General features: G+C 42.2%; 1 protein-coding gene across 3 annotated transcripts in view; it reads right to left on the reverse strand.

The window, feature by feature from the left end:
- Positions 1–8,021: 8,021 nt before the first annotated feature.
- Positions 8,022–15,238, reverse strand: part of LOC139200445 (cilia- and flagella-associated protein 337-like) — a 32,790-nt gene continuing 25,573 nt past the window's right edge. For all 3 annotated transcript variants that reach the window (XM_070829744.1, XM_070829743.1, XM_070829742.1), the window contains one exon: positions 8,022–8,151. The gene's annotated coding sequence lies outside the window, so the exon portion shown is untranslated. The remainder of the gene's footprint in view (positions 8,152–15,238) is intronic.

Genomic DNA, 15,238 nt, shown 5'->3' on the forward strand with positions numbered 1-15,238 from the left:
GGGGGGGGGGGGGGGGGGGGTCTTTTGACTGAGCCCTTGTGCTGCCCGTCACTGAAAATAAATGGTAGGGAAATCAATTAGCCCTCTACTAACTACATCATGACCTTAGAATTATCTTACCAAATCAAACTTGCTTGGAATCAAAAAGAATGTATGTGATGCATTAATTGAAGTCAATCAGTAATGCTGGCAAGCCATATAATTACAACTATGTACATATATATATCTAAAAAAGAATAGTACAAATCTGGTGTCATGCTTTAAGACATCTAATGCCCAATACAGCCTATAAGAAATGTGTGATACCTTGATGTGTGAGACGTTGATGATTTGGATGTGGAATGTACACTTCAGAATTGCTGTCTTGAAGCCTAAAAGAAATAAGGAAAAAATCATGATGATGTTTCTCAGCTTCACCAACTGTAGCAGCCCCAGAATATCGTTCCTCTTTCCTTCACTAATTTGTTGCGGAAGGCAAAAAGAATTCATGCACTACGCAGGATAAAACAATCAGTCATTTCTGAAACCAGCAGCAATGACAATACAGATCTGTCAAACCCTACACAGGGGTTTTCAGTTATTCTGGTTAATTACACTTCAAGTTGAAGTTGGGCTGCAAATTCAGTGACCTCAACAAAGTCAGCGTACCAGTCAGAATATTAAGGGCGAACCTTCAAAGGCGCAGCAGGTACTCAAAAACAGTGACTGCAGCACCTGTTCTGTGAGAAAACTCATGGCTGAAAATGTTGCTGTGCACCAGAAGCCCACCACCACTGCAGTGCCCCCTCGTTAGAATCCGAGATATTGTTAAGGTAGATGTTTCAAGGGTTACAACCATAATTTCCCCCCATGGCTGTGCAGAACATCCGACAGCAGATCCCGTCCCCTGAAAATAATGAGATTCCTTCTTGCTGAGGTTCTCATCACTGAAAAACCCCTCTGAGGGCCAGGACTGTGAAGAGAAGTACTCAGCGGACATGCCGGTCTAAAAGATGTGAGCTACATGATGAGGAGATAGAGAGGCAAGAGCAAAGAATGGGGATCAATGCCATCACTGTAAGCCACTGTGGGAGAAGAACATGGACAGGAATACTTGTCCAAGTCCTTGACACCATGAAAAGACTCCAGTATACTGGCTCTCCTAATGATGTCTTCATTCTCCTCTGACTTCCCACTGAGGGTCCTGCTGGGTTTGTGATTAGCTGGTGTGTATAATCTAGGCTGACATACTGTATATGTGTGTGTGTGTGTGTGAGTATGTTTTTCTGCCATTGGAAAGAAGAAAACAGGGAACAAATTGAACTGAATACAATGAGCAAGAATAAAAGAGAGAGAGGAGAGGAGAATGGGGCTGCTTTGGCTCAGAGGTAGATCCCACAACTCCTCGAAGTCAGCATGTGTCCTTGGGCAAGACACTGAACGCCAACTTGCTCCTGAAGCATTGCTTCAGTGTATCAACTTAGATTCCTCCTGTATGAATGATATGCGAAATACATTTACCATATCAAAAGAGATGGATGCTTAGACTTTTAGGAATAGGAATATGATTTAACACAAAAAAAAAAAGTGTGGACCAACTAATGTGCTGTATACGTCTAAACGCCATATATGGGACTGACATTGACATTGTGACAGAGGGGAGAATCCAGCAGCGGAGATGGAAGGTAAAACAACGTACGTGACCGTACCGACTGAAAGGTAGATAAGAAATTAGAGAGGCAGAGCAAAAGTGAGGTGAGAGGGAGTAAGCAATAAAGAGAGTTGAAGCATGAGGGAAAGAAGAAAAAAAAAAAAAGAGTGATAAAGGGAGGAGAATATCAAGGTGCCAGGAAGTGATGGCCGGCCAGCCAGCCATCGGATGTCACTGAAAAAGAGAGGTAATGAGCGCTCTAGTGGAGGGGAGAGAGGCCAGAGGGCTGGACGCAAAGGCCAAGTGAGAAATTGAGAGTATGGGAGGGAGGAACGGAGAGAAAGACGGATGAGTGTGAGAGATTGAAGGTGGAAGAGGGTGGGAGGGGGAAGACAACCGGGAGCGCACGTGAGTGGCTCTTCATCATGTGGAGCAGCTTAAAGTGATGGCCCCGTGTCACACCTGCAGGCGCTCGCACACACAACTCCATGCAGACAGAGCACACACGCAGAGATCACACACATCAGTCAAAGCTCAGATGAGTATCTGACAGTTAATGGGGCTTAAGACTGGTTGATGGCAGGCAGTGATTCTACTCGTGATCGGGCTGACAAAATAAAAAGGCAGACGGGCAGGGATGTTGGGAAATTAAAGCAACAGGGCGCAAAGAACGAAAGAAAGAAAGATCAAAAGCAACAGTCAAAGGCATTGAAAACACAGCTGGAGAATACAGTAAACCACAATCCTCCACTGGATGACGATGAATTGCTAATTTTAGCTGAGGTGGTTGGTTTGACAGCAACACTGACTGCTTTGTTAAAGCTACGTCAAAATAAAATTATGTGCCATTATGTCTTTTTGTTTTTTTGTTGTTTTTTTTTTATATCCAACTCCAGGAAAGGTAGTGAGTGTGACAGTAACTGCTGCATAGGAATCTGGGTCAGACATGACGTTTAATAACCAGGGAACAACCTGATACTGTTTGATCACATCAGCCTATTGTTCTGCCATGGATTATAGAGACAAATGGTGGCATGAACAAGATTTAGAATAGACAATATTCCCTCCAATGTCTGTAAAACAATGTTCGTGAGAGAGCAGGTAAAATAAAACTCCAATACCTTTCACTGCTTGATCAGTCTTGCACACCCTCTCTCTCTGCTTCTCTCCCGCTCACACAAACACATTTTTGCAGGTACCCTCACACACCTGCACGTGCACACAGCCACTGTCAGTGAGCTGCACCTCTACTGCCATCTAAAGGTTAGATGTGGAACACGTTCCTGGATTGATTGCGCCACGGTGATGAGAGCTTTGGCCTGAAGAACGAGTGTTGCCTCTAAAGCTATCATTGTGATTTTCTACACACGGGCCGGGGAAGGGGAGGGGGGGGGATGGCCACCATGCTCAGGAAATGCTCAGATACTTCTGGGAATGCGATCTGCTCAATATATCACATATGACAAGCCGTTTGTCTGCCTCTCATTTGTCGCAAGCATATTTAGAAATTGCACATTTACAGACCTGAGGTGCAGCAGTGTGGTGCGGCGTGGCTGGAATTTTATAAAAATCACAAAATGCGAGCATGAGGAAAAAGAGACCACCTCGAATCAATCATATCTGATACCTCTGTTGTGTCTATGCCTCAGTGGCCGTGTGTGTGTGTGTGTGTGTGTGTGTGTGTGTGTGTGTGTGTGTGTGTACCTGTGTGCAACTTTAGTGTGTGAGTCCGTGTGCTCTATGTACACAGCAGCAGCGTCTCTGACTAATGCCCGTGTTTGTGTAATTGTATCTGATATGACTGTTTGTACCTGTCAGTTTGTGTTCTGTATGGATATAGCAGTTTACACAGTTCACTCCTGTGTGTGTTTTCAAAACTCTGATAAGACCTGGAATGTGTGAGCATTTTCTAAATAGGGAATCTTGTAAATACACCACAGTACACACTGTAGACAAAGAGATATCCAGATGGCAGATACACACAAAAGCAGTGAAAATACCCTCAGGTGTACCTGCAACACTACCAAGCACGCAGCTCATAACTCAAACCTGAAGCGACAGCACCACGACTAACCACAGCACCCTCCATTTTAAGATAGCACTAGCTTAGCATTAGCATTAGCATTAGCTCACTTTCTCCATCAAATCTGTCTGAATTTCCTTGAAAGCAAAGTATGTTCTGCTGAGAGGATAGTTCAACATTTCAGGAAATATATATATTTACAGATACAGTATATATATATACTTATTAGCTTTCCTGCTGAGGGTAAGAGGAGCAGACCAACATCATGGCGATTATCTTATCTTACCTTAGCTTAGCTTAGCATAAAGAAAAGTAGCAGGGGGACATAGCTAGCCTGGGTATATGCCTTTTTCTTTATTTGTTAATCCATCTGCCTGGCTCTCGGCAAGAAATATTTCCACTGCAGAACTTCTAGCGAGCCTGCAAACTTATTTTCACATATTTTCTGTTTATGTGGTGAGCTTGAGGTGCGTCTCAGCAGTTTTCTTAGCGCTGATGTCCTCCTGTCTCTATGCTAAGCTAAGCTAATCACTTCCTGGCTCTTTCCTCATACTTAAAGCAAGCGGGATGTAATTCTCAAAATGTCAAACTACTCCTTTAAGCACCAACAAAAATCAGTCTCATTGGGGAAAGACGTGTGGAGCAGTAATGCGTTGCTGTCAGTCAAGTCATCCCTTTCATCTGCTTACAGGTTTCAGTCATGCCTTCCCTTTTCCCACTTCCGCCATGTTAAACACAGAGGTATCAGCTACCGCTTTGTGGTGACAAATTGCATTTAATTAGCTTTGTTGGTCTGTGTTCATTTATCCAGCCCCCAACAGTAAACAAGTGAGATTTTTAGTTAATCATCACTGTATCAGGCCACACCACCTGCTAATACTGATTATCTATGGCTTAATGGCCATCTAAACACATCTTTCACCACTCACATACGCAATAACACACATAAAAATAATTTAGAATTATGGTCATGAACACACACACACACACACACACACACACACACACACACACACAAGCAGTACATACATGCTTACATAGACACAGCACTTGGGATGGACAGTTTCTGTCATCGCAGCACTTTCCCAAACAGGCTCTGATTAAACAGCAGCTTAGAGCGCTTTAATTTCATGGAAGAACAGACAGTGAGAGAGGGAGCGATGGAGAGAGAGAGAGAGGGAGAGGGAGAGGGTGTTAGAGAGAAAGAGAGAGAGAGAAGTGGAGGCTACAGATGCACAGACAGGGAGAGTAAAAGAGGGAGGGGTACTGATAACAACAGAGAGAATGAAACAAGCAGCAGCCAGAGAGTAGATTGAAAGGATGCATGGAAGATGAGAAAGAACAAGTGAGACACAGTAAAGAGGGAGATTACTTAAACCAAGGAAGGCAGCAATGATAGACAGGATATGGGGGAGAAAAAGGACACGGAGGATTGTAAGGGCACAGGAGGAAGATAAGAAAGAAAGTGTGAGAGAGAGAGATCTGAGGGCTTGTCCAGAATTTAAAAAACCTTGAACAGGAGGTGAAGAGAGGCTGGAAAAGATATACGCTGCAGGCAGGTGGAGGGCTTCAATATTTCAGTCACATGAAAAATTAAAATCCCGGCTAAAATCTGAATACTGCGTATTTGTAATTTCTCTTATGTTCCGTCACACAACAAGCTTTCTCCTTTTATCTCCATCTCTCTACACACACACACACACACACACACACACACACACACACACACACACACACACACCCTATAATACTTTCCTGACACACACATGCTTCCAGTCAGTGGTTGAATGGAAAAGGGGACGGAGATTATTTGGGGATATCAGCCATGGGGATGTGACCACGGGGCCAAACTGTCACAGTGAGCCAACACACAAGTGAGTGTGGAGTGTGTGGAGAGCCTATAGCAAATGAAAGGAGTTAAGCCACCAGCCTGGAGCAGTTTAAGTGCATGGATGTGTGGGGCACTTCTTTACAGTAATTTCTGATGCAATGTTCTATAGATTTGCACACTAAAGTGGTTCAGTCAAAGGGATTTTAGCATTCATAAAAGACAATGTGGACTATGCGAGTGCACACGCACACACACACACATACACACACACACACATATATATATACATAACCACTTTTTAAAATGCAGGGCTTTATAATATATGTTAAAGTACTCAGAAATCCATTTCCTTTGAAGAGCTCACTGTGGCCTTAAGGAGAACTGTGCAGTAGCTAGCTATGGTACCAGAATAGTAATAATATATGAATATTTATACCATATTCTCCATTCTGTACTGCCTATAGATGGCACGGGACCTTTACCGCCGGATGTTTAAGCGTGGACTACTTATGTGTGTGGAGGGGGATTGTGCACAGAATATGGATGCTTCTGCGCGTGGACGCAATGCTGTACTTTTTCATTCTGAGGGCGAACAGTTGAGTAGATGTTTCAGTGATGTGAGGATTGACATCAGCATCAAACAGTAGCTTCCAGGCGGTCTTAACTGTTTACTAAGTGTTTGCATGAATCTTTTATATTTTTGATCTTCTACAACTGTTGGGGCCAATTTGGCGATCGCACCAACGATCGATGTTTCAAAGTGTTTTTGCATGTAAGATAAGAAGCTCAAAAAGGGGTTAGTGGAGACAGAAATAAGGAGGGGGAAAGAATCAGGCAGAAATACCACATGACAAGTGGAATAAAGACAAAAAAACACATTTGCTTGCTAAAAAACTTAAAGTGGACGTGAAGCATCATCCCTCGTCAACTTAAGTCTTCCATCCTCTGTTGCCTATTCATCTCGCCGCCTCTCCTCATCCTTTCCTCACCTCCACCTCCCTTTATCTTTCTTGCTGTTTATCTACAATTTCTCTTCCCCCCCCCCCTGCCTAACCCCTACACCCACACACCTCCTTTACCTCTCCATCTCTAACCGCCACTCACCTCTCATCCTACTAAACTGTCTTCTCTTCTTTTCATCTTCTCTTTGTTCCTCTCATCTTTGCCCTCTTGTTTCGCCTCTCACCGGCCCCTCCTTTTCCATTCCCATTATCCATGTATCCCAAATCTTTTTTCTGAGTCTACGTCCGTCTTCTCCACACTTCCCTTCATCTTACATACATCCCTTTCCTCTGTCCTCTCCTCTGCCCCTGCTCCATACTTGGACAGACTAGGGTAGATAAAGTGGAAAAGAAACCTGCTTTGACTAGTGAGGGCATCGGTATTTACAACCAAAGTGCGTGTGTACCTGCTGATCAGTAGCAGCCTTACCCCGGGGAAGCAGCACGCAGTGTCAAAGTGAATTCATTGCCCTGCACTCCCTCAGTATTAAGACTGTTTAAAACTGCTGCTTAGCATTCTGATAGCATGCATCTTCCTGCTCTAAGTCAAATGTCCCCCCCTTGCCCTAATTCAATCCAGATATACACACAAACACACACACAGAGAAACACTCAAGTGCATATATGAATGTATTTAAGCTCTCTTGTGCGCTCACACACGTTGGGTCGAAACAGTGGATAAAGTTTTACGGCACACTGATGCATGTTTTTCATCTAAATCTAGCATTTTGGGTCACTGTCTTTTAAACGCTATCCTGCTTTAATTTACCGTACTCGACATGGCGCATGAATGGACACACTCGCCCACACACATTCCTCCTCTCAGAGGGGACAATAACACGGAACATACGCCCGATTTGAGCGATTGTCATTTTTCCTGTACTCAACATGCTAGAGTGGGCTGAACGACCGGTAACGTGGTAAAAATGGACCCTCTCTCACCGTTCTCTACTCTACCTCCCCTTCATAGAAAATAATACCCGGCCTTTTCCATCTTTACAAGCGCAGCAGTAATCATGCTGCCATTAAAAAGTCATTCAGGCATCGTCCATGTTGAATCCGTTGAGAAATACAAAAACAGAGTGGATGGAAAGGCGGGTAGGAATTAGAGAAGTGAGCTCGCAGACAAACATGAAATGTCAGCTACATGCACGTAAGCTGGTGAAAGTTTACACTATCACTATTAGTGTCACCTAAATCTGTCTTGGTGTTCATCACAGCATGGATTCTTCTTATTGATTACCAATGGGAGCCCAGAGACGTCAAAAACATAATGGTTTGGTCGATCGGTTCTTCTTCCTGGTCTCTGCATTACAAAAACAACATCAAGTGTTTGTTTTCTATCACCGACAGGCCCAGAATAAGTCAATCAAAGCAAACTCTGGAAATGAAAGTGTCTTCCTTTAACTTGTTTTCATATTAACTTGACAAAAAGGCTGCAGTTATTTAAAGATTATGTTTATTTATGGATTTGTCCACCTGGCTCCCCGCTAGCTTTATTTTTGGCTCCAGTTCTAGTGTTAGTCTGGCTCAGAGTGCACATCTCACTGTGGCAGTGTTGTCTTTATGCTGCTTCAAGGTGTATGCAAAACTCAAAGATTCTGTGCTTCAGGTGATCAATCCATGTCAGTGTTCAGCAAGCAGTGTAGAAGGCATTTGGGGCAATCTAGATAGACAGAAAAAAAAATCAGTGTTTCATAATTCTGGACATATTTCTGGTGCACTTCCCAATCAACCACAAACATGAGAGCACTTTCAGTTTGGAAGTTGTGTTGTGACATCTGTCCTGTGGCAGAGTTCCTCAGCGCTTCCCGACCATCTACATAGCTGAGTCATAACACCCGCTCTCAGTAAATTGGCTGGTAATCTCACCAGAGAGAAGGAGCAAAGGAGTGTGGGGAGCTGAGGGGTGAAATACTGTATCTGAAGTGTCAGATGTTCACACAGTCGTGGTATTATGATAGCTCCTTTGAGACATGCGTGGGAGCTGTGTGCGTGTGTGTGTGCGTGTGTGTGTGTGTTTGCTCCAGTTATTAATCTGTATGACAATAAATCTTATTTGTGGTGGACGCTAAAATTAACTAGGCAACACCAAGATGAGAACTAAATTACATGACAAATGTAAATTTGATTTATGGTAATTATGCTGCAATAAGGCAGCCTGGGCTGCAATGTGCATGCAGACGCAGACCATTCTACCTGCCACCAAACTCATACATACAAATGAAGCTATCTTAAATATAGAGTATATGAACAGAGCTTTATGCATCATTCAAACAGATGAGACAAAATCATAAGCCCAGGGGGCTTCAGGCCAGTTAATGTATGGAGCACACATGTACATATATACATACAGTATGCACACACAGTTGACTGTATATTTGCAATAACCATAACCTCAATTATGAGTTTAACTCACCAATAAGTGAACCTCATTCTCGCAAGGCAATATGCGTGGGAACTCGTACTGTGGAATTGCAATTTAATGGTATCACAAATTATATGAATTTGTGTATGATATATGAACCCACACATGACGGCCGTGCCCACGCTACAGGAGTGTGTGTGTGCATGCGTGATGAGGTTTCCACAACTTGAATGTCACCTTAAAAATTGAGCAAAATGACCTGGACTGCTAAATTTGAATAAAGTGGAGCTGAAAGGCACGCTAAATGTGTGAACAAACACACACACACACATGATAAGTGTGATGATAAGTATACTGCACCAAAAGGCCCATATAGCGGTGCACTTTAATCACAGACTTCATTTCACTCCCTCTCCTCTCTCCTTTATCACTGGCTTGGTTCTTATTCATCTTCATAAGAAAGCAGAGGAAGAGGAGCCAGCTCCTAATAGCCCGCTGATTTACATGATGAGTGTTTAGCCCCATAGACAAACTCCTGGGAAAGGGGACAGGAGAAAATATAAGTGCACAGAGACACCTTCATACACTCTCTCCAATGCACACACATATACAAAGGAATGTAATTTGTTTTCTTATTACTAAGGCAAAGAATTAGAAGTGGATACAAACACACGCATACAAATCTACACCCAAACACACACATCAAGAGAACAAACAAGGCAGGCCCTGCTATAAACAGATGAGTTAGCACTCGCGCACTGCTTTGCTTGTTTAGCGTGTAACTCAATTTGAAATGCTAACACTGCCATGGGCTCAGGGGCATGCAGCGGCAGGCTAGCATCATCAGCCCACTTCCCAGTAATTTAACTCCACTCTCTAAGCACAGAACAGTTGTGCAGTGGCCCCATATTTTACACACTGTGAATAAAATTAATTGGGCGTTTTTGGGCATATATCATTTGCATGCTGGACCTACTTTGAATTGTAGATGAAGAAGAGGAGGGGATGTAGCTGTAACGTACCGCAGCATATTTAAGCATGTGACCGTGTTTATGTGTGTTATCTGTATGTGTGTGTGTGTGTGAGTGTGTGTGTGAGTGCACATGTGCTGTAAAGCTTACATTGCTGATAATGACCTGAATCTCCGTCATTAGCATCCATCAGAAGTTCGAGATGTGTTTGGGTTTAGAGGGAGGGTTAATGACAAGCATAAGGGAGAAGAAACTAATGATTAAATTGATCATGTATGCAAATATGCACATTATACATAAGATGAAGCAGGCAGGCTCCACTTCAACAGTTACATGCAAGGAGATTCTTATCAGGCACAGATCTTACTGTTTAGATGTACCACTTTCACGTTAGTTTGGCATTTTAGCATGCAAATGTTAACATGCATATTTGCACTAACCACAAAGTGCAGCTAAGGCTGATGGGAATTTCATTAGTTCTGCGGGTATTTGGTCATAAACCAAAGTATTGGACAAACATATTTGACCTGATGATGGCTCTAGAAGAAAAGTTTATCCTGTGGGGAACATGACTGTCTGGACCAAATTTCATGATAATCCATCCCATAGATGTTGAGACATTCCACTCAAAACAAGGACCTTAATTAATCACCTATTTGACACTCGGGGTGAACATTGTCAGTGTGTGGCTTTCTACAAATCAGCCCTCCAGAGGTGTCTGGGGGTCGTCCCCCCCCCCATGCAGGAGAAATTTCCAGAAACTTGACAGTAGAACTGGACATTTGAAAGCAAATCCTAGATGCTTTAAGTAATGTTACATGAAAGGTTCAGCTGTTATGACTATGAAATGATAAATGTTTAATGTACTTCTTCAAGCTGTCACCAGAACAACATAGGCTACATACTGCACAGACCATGTTGGCTTTACAGCAAGCTTGCCAGTACAAGGCTATAGTGCAACCTCAAGTGTCAAACAGCATCTGAAGTCCTGTAAACAAGGTTGTGTATCCAAGTAATGCTATTTGATACGATAATTTCTGGAGTCCCCTTGGGTTTGGAAAACCACTGGAACTCACACATTGGTTTTGATAATGAACTGCTAGTTGTAGGTTATGTTATATTATGTGTCGAGTTGAAGTCGCAATTCACTCAGGAAGTCCCAGAACCATTAGTTTATCAATATCTAAATCAGGGAAGTTCTATGTCATGTCATGATGCAATGAAACATTTACCTGCAGAGCAACATTTCAGAGACATCAGTGACTGTGTGTCTATTGATCGATATAAAGTGGCCAAAAAGAGTAATAATAGACTTTTACACCATTTTATTCTATAATAGTTTCCAAGTCACCTGTCCCAGCTCTTTCTCCAGCTTCCTTCACTCCCTCTGATTACATTGTGGATGGCTGCATGTGAATGAAGGCTGTTGCATCCTGAACCCTTAATCTCCTTATGTCTCCTCTGCTGCCATCTCAAAACCACTAAAGTGGACATGCCAATTTGATTACTTTAATAATCCGCCACAGAAATACAGCAATGAAACCAGCTACCAATTTTCACTTTTTCAGCTCACCCTCTTTTTGTGGTTTTCCAAAGAAAAGCCTACTGTCACCGTTCCTTGTCAAAAACAGGTCAAACTGATTATGTAACCTCTGCCTTACAGTCTCGACAAACTGGTCTGCGGTCTCGCCGCGACCCGAACAAGCAGTTTGATCCTTTTCATATAAACCCAGATTTGGATCATTGATGCATTCCTGTTATTATTTTACACACATTGTAAGAGCATAAAATAGACAAAATCAAGACTATAATAAAGAGGGGGGAGGATCTCAACCCTTGAAAGTGCATTGTGATCACGCTCTAGCTCAAAACTACGAATGTGAATCTCATGAAGGAGCAGAGGAAACGTCAGGAGTGCACCAAAGTGAGTAAGATTTATCTTCTGGGGACCATGAATGCCTGTAGAAAATGTCATGGCAAATCCATCCAATAGTTGTTGAGATATTTGACTCGGGTGATGAAGTGATGAACCGAACAACCACCATCGCCGTCCATAGAGCCAAGTTAGCATGACTGATGAAAACATCTTAAAGGTGAATAAAGCTGAAGAGTAAAAGACAAGAGGCTTTGTGAAAACGATTTAAAGGAGGATACAGAGGAAAGCAAGACATTGTGCAGTACTGAGTGGAATCAAAACGGCACGGTTGGATCTGAGTGGAAATCTGCTCACATGATAAGTTTCTTCAAAGAGTCAGTATGCTCATAACCTCTGCAAAAATCATATTCATAATGAAACACGTTTTACAAAGTGCTGCCAATCACCACCTCGTGCTTAAAACTGCTCAACCAATTAATTACAAGAACTTGGAGGAGGAACTGGTGATTAGTCGACAGGAATTTCGATTAAACTTGAGTGAAAGAGTTTCGCAGGACTGACAACTCCACATTTATGTTTGTTGGCTGTCGACGGTAACAGGTGGAGCTCACAGCAAGAGCTCCAATTAAAATCAAAATCAACCTGCCTGCTTGTAATTGCTTTTCCGCCTCCACGGTGTGCGCGTGTGTGTGTGTGTGTGGAGTTGATGCTAAATTTAACGACATCTAAATTTCACAGACTCATTTCGTTATTAGATGTCTTCCCACTATTCACTATTTTGATCGGGTTTGTTATAATTTCAAGTGATCTTTACGGCTGGGTAAAACCACAAAGATTAAATCCTGCACTTTCCTCTGTGAGAGTGCGTTTCACAGGGTCTTATTGTCATGTCTTGTTTCTCCTGTGGATACCAGAGTACTTTGTGTTGCCGCAGAGATTAGACCAAGCACCCAGACCCATCAATATCCATGGTTCCTGTATTGCTCACACACACACACACACACACACACACACACACACACACACACACACACACATACATACACGCGCAGTGATGGAGTGAGCGGAACAGACCTGACGCTCTCACTCACCGGTAAATGGCTGCTCTGATGGACTGAGGCTATTTAGACACACACACATTCTCACACACACACTCAGCTGGTGATGGAGTGAGGCCATTCACTCTCCTCACCTCATGCCCAGTGGCTGGCTGGCAGCCCAGTGTAGACCTGCCAATTGGCCCTTCCACCAAATCAAGCACACAAACTTTTCTGATGAGCTCAGTACACACACACACACACACACACACACACACTCTCTCTCTCTCTCTCTCTCACACACACACACACACACACAGATTCACAGAGTCAGTATTGATTCCCCCTGTAGAGTCGTCTTCAGCTGACACTTTTCAGGCATTTCAGAAGTTAGCTATTCTTTTTAAATGTGGGGTACTCTGTCATTTGACTGGCCCTCGGGCTAACTTAGACACTTAAAGTCTCTCTTCTCCACATCTCCCAGTTATCATTATCCCTTTGAAACCATTACACTGTAGATTAATATTACATTCTTCTTTTGATTGCTTACATTTTTATGGTCATGTAACGATTGCAATGATTACTTGTGGGCTCAGGTTATAATCATAAGGATTGAATAAAAGTTTTCCTCTTATTCCCTACAGCCTAACTCCATGACATGGCTTTGATTTTACATCTCATTACAATTAAATATTATATATCACCGTACATAACTGCCCCAGTCAGTAAAAGGAGAAACAGCTTTGGGGGCAATTATGTTTGATCGACCTTTATTAACTCTTTAACATCATTCATTGTCTCTTACAAACGCCATCATTAAGGGGTAATAAATGTAGTAACTGTGGCCCTGTCCCCTACAGAGCTTTATACTGCTGGGCAGGCACACCATTACTGCTGGCTTAAAATGAAGACATCCTTCTTCTTGACTCCGAGAGGACATCTTTCACTATAACTGCAAAAAATACATTTAAGATACCTTACTAGACAACACTGACACTTTTTATTTTGACAATTTTTTTAGTTTCTTAAGAGTAGCTTCTGAGGGACTTTTACAGCTTTCGCTCCCCGTCTCTCTGTTATAAAAAAACGTCTTAGCACAGACCGCAACACTTACATGCAGTGTTCATGTGTACAGGTCCGCCACTGTGTCCTAACATAAAAGAATGGTAAAAACAATGACTGACACAGAATCAGTTTGCTGTCCATCTCCATGTGAGCGAGTGTGTTTTTCTAGAGACAAATAAGGGGGTCGTTTCAAGACAGCATTCATTCTAAAGTCTCAAGGGAAACAACTGCCTTTTATAATCTTGTTTGCTAATTTTCCAGGTTGTGTTAGACACATATTTACTGATATGTAGCATAAAATAATCATTTAGGGTAATGATTATGCAATAACCGTCTCGTTGCTTTAGTTCTTGCTCTCTCTCGTGGAATGAAAATAAACTGAATCTTAATGAGAATACTTTCATTCTTTTGAAAATGCTCAACATTTGCATTCCTTTGAAAACGCGAAAAACTTAAAACAATTAATTCTTTATACGATTCCTTTTACAGTCCATTTGGACAATAAATACACTAAATTGCGAAGTGTGAAGTGTTTTGTGCTACAAATGAGTATACATGGCCCAAAAGTCAGTGAAGCAGGAACAGAAACTACATGAAGACAAATGGACTACAAAATTGTCGGCCAGGCTGAGGCTGGGTGTTATTTTATAACCTGGTTTTTTGTCATTTACTTTTGAACCCCGTCTCTTCTTGTAGTTCCTGTCCAGTACACTGCCCACTTTTGGGTGAGCAACTGTAAACACCGCCACAAGATCAATAAATACACCCAAATAAATACAGTCAAAGATATATTTAAGGCTCAGTTTAATGATTACAACGTTCCTGAGTTCACACATCATGCATCCTAACCAGCCCCATTACTATGTGTGACATGAAAATCTATCTCACAAGTCTAGAAAACCAGATAATCGAAAACTCTTATGTATGGCGTCAAGTCTATACACCAGCCTGAAGCTATTCCACTGGCAATAAATAGCAGACTGAGTTTGAGAACTCTAGTGAAGACTGCCAACTTTTAGTGGCTTTTATAATACAGCAGCGGATTGACTTTCAAGCTATAAGGCACGCTCTAATTCCCAGAAAAATAATGCTGAATGTGATCTCTCTCTGCTCATTAAGCATCGCAGTAAAAATCATAGAATCGGTGGCATTGATGCAATTTCATTTCTTTGCTGTTATGAAAGGCAGTTGTGAGTATTCACTGTTGTGCTCCACACTGTCCTGAGGCATAGGCAGAAAATGGGAAAAAGCTACAATTTAGAGGCACTTTTCTGACTCAGTTCTCATGACAGTGGCCTAGTTCTCTCAGTGTAGCTGTTATGTTTTAGGATAATTTACAGAAAAAAACTTTACTGACTACTAAGATGCTTTTTTTTAAAAACTTAGAATAAAAGATGAAATGTAAGAGTTGCTCAAAATCATTGCAGACAATCTTG

This window comes from Pempheris klunzingeri, chromosome 4 (assembly GCF_042242105.1).
Source record: "Pempheris klunzingeri isolate RE-2024b chromosome 4, fPemKlu1.hap1, whole genome shotgun sequence".
NCBI classification, from domain to species: domain Eukaryota; kingdom Metazoa; phylum Chordata; class Actinopteri; order Acropomatiformes; family Pempheridae; genus Pempheris; species Pempheris klunzingeri.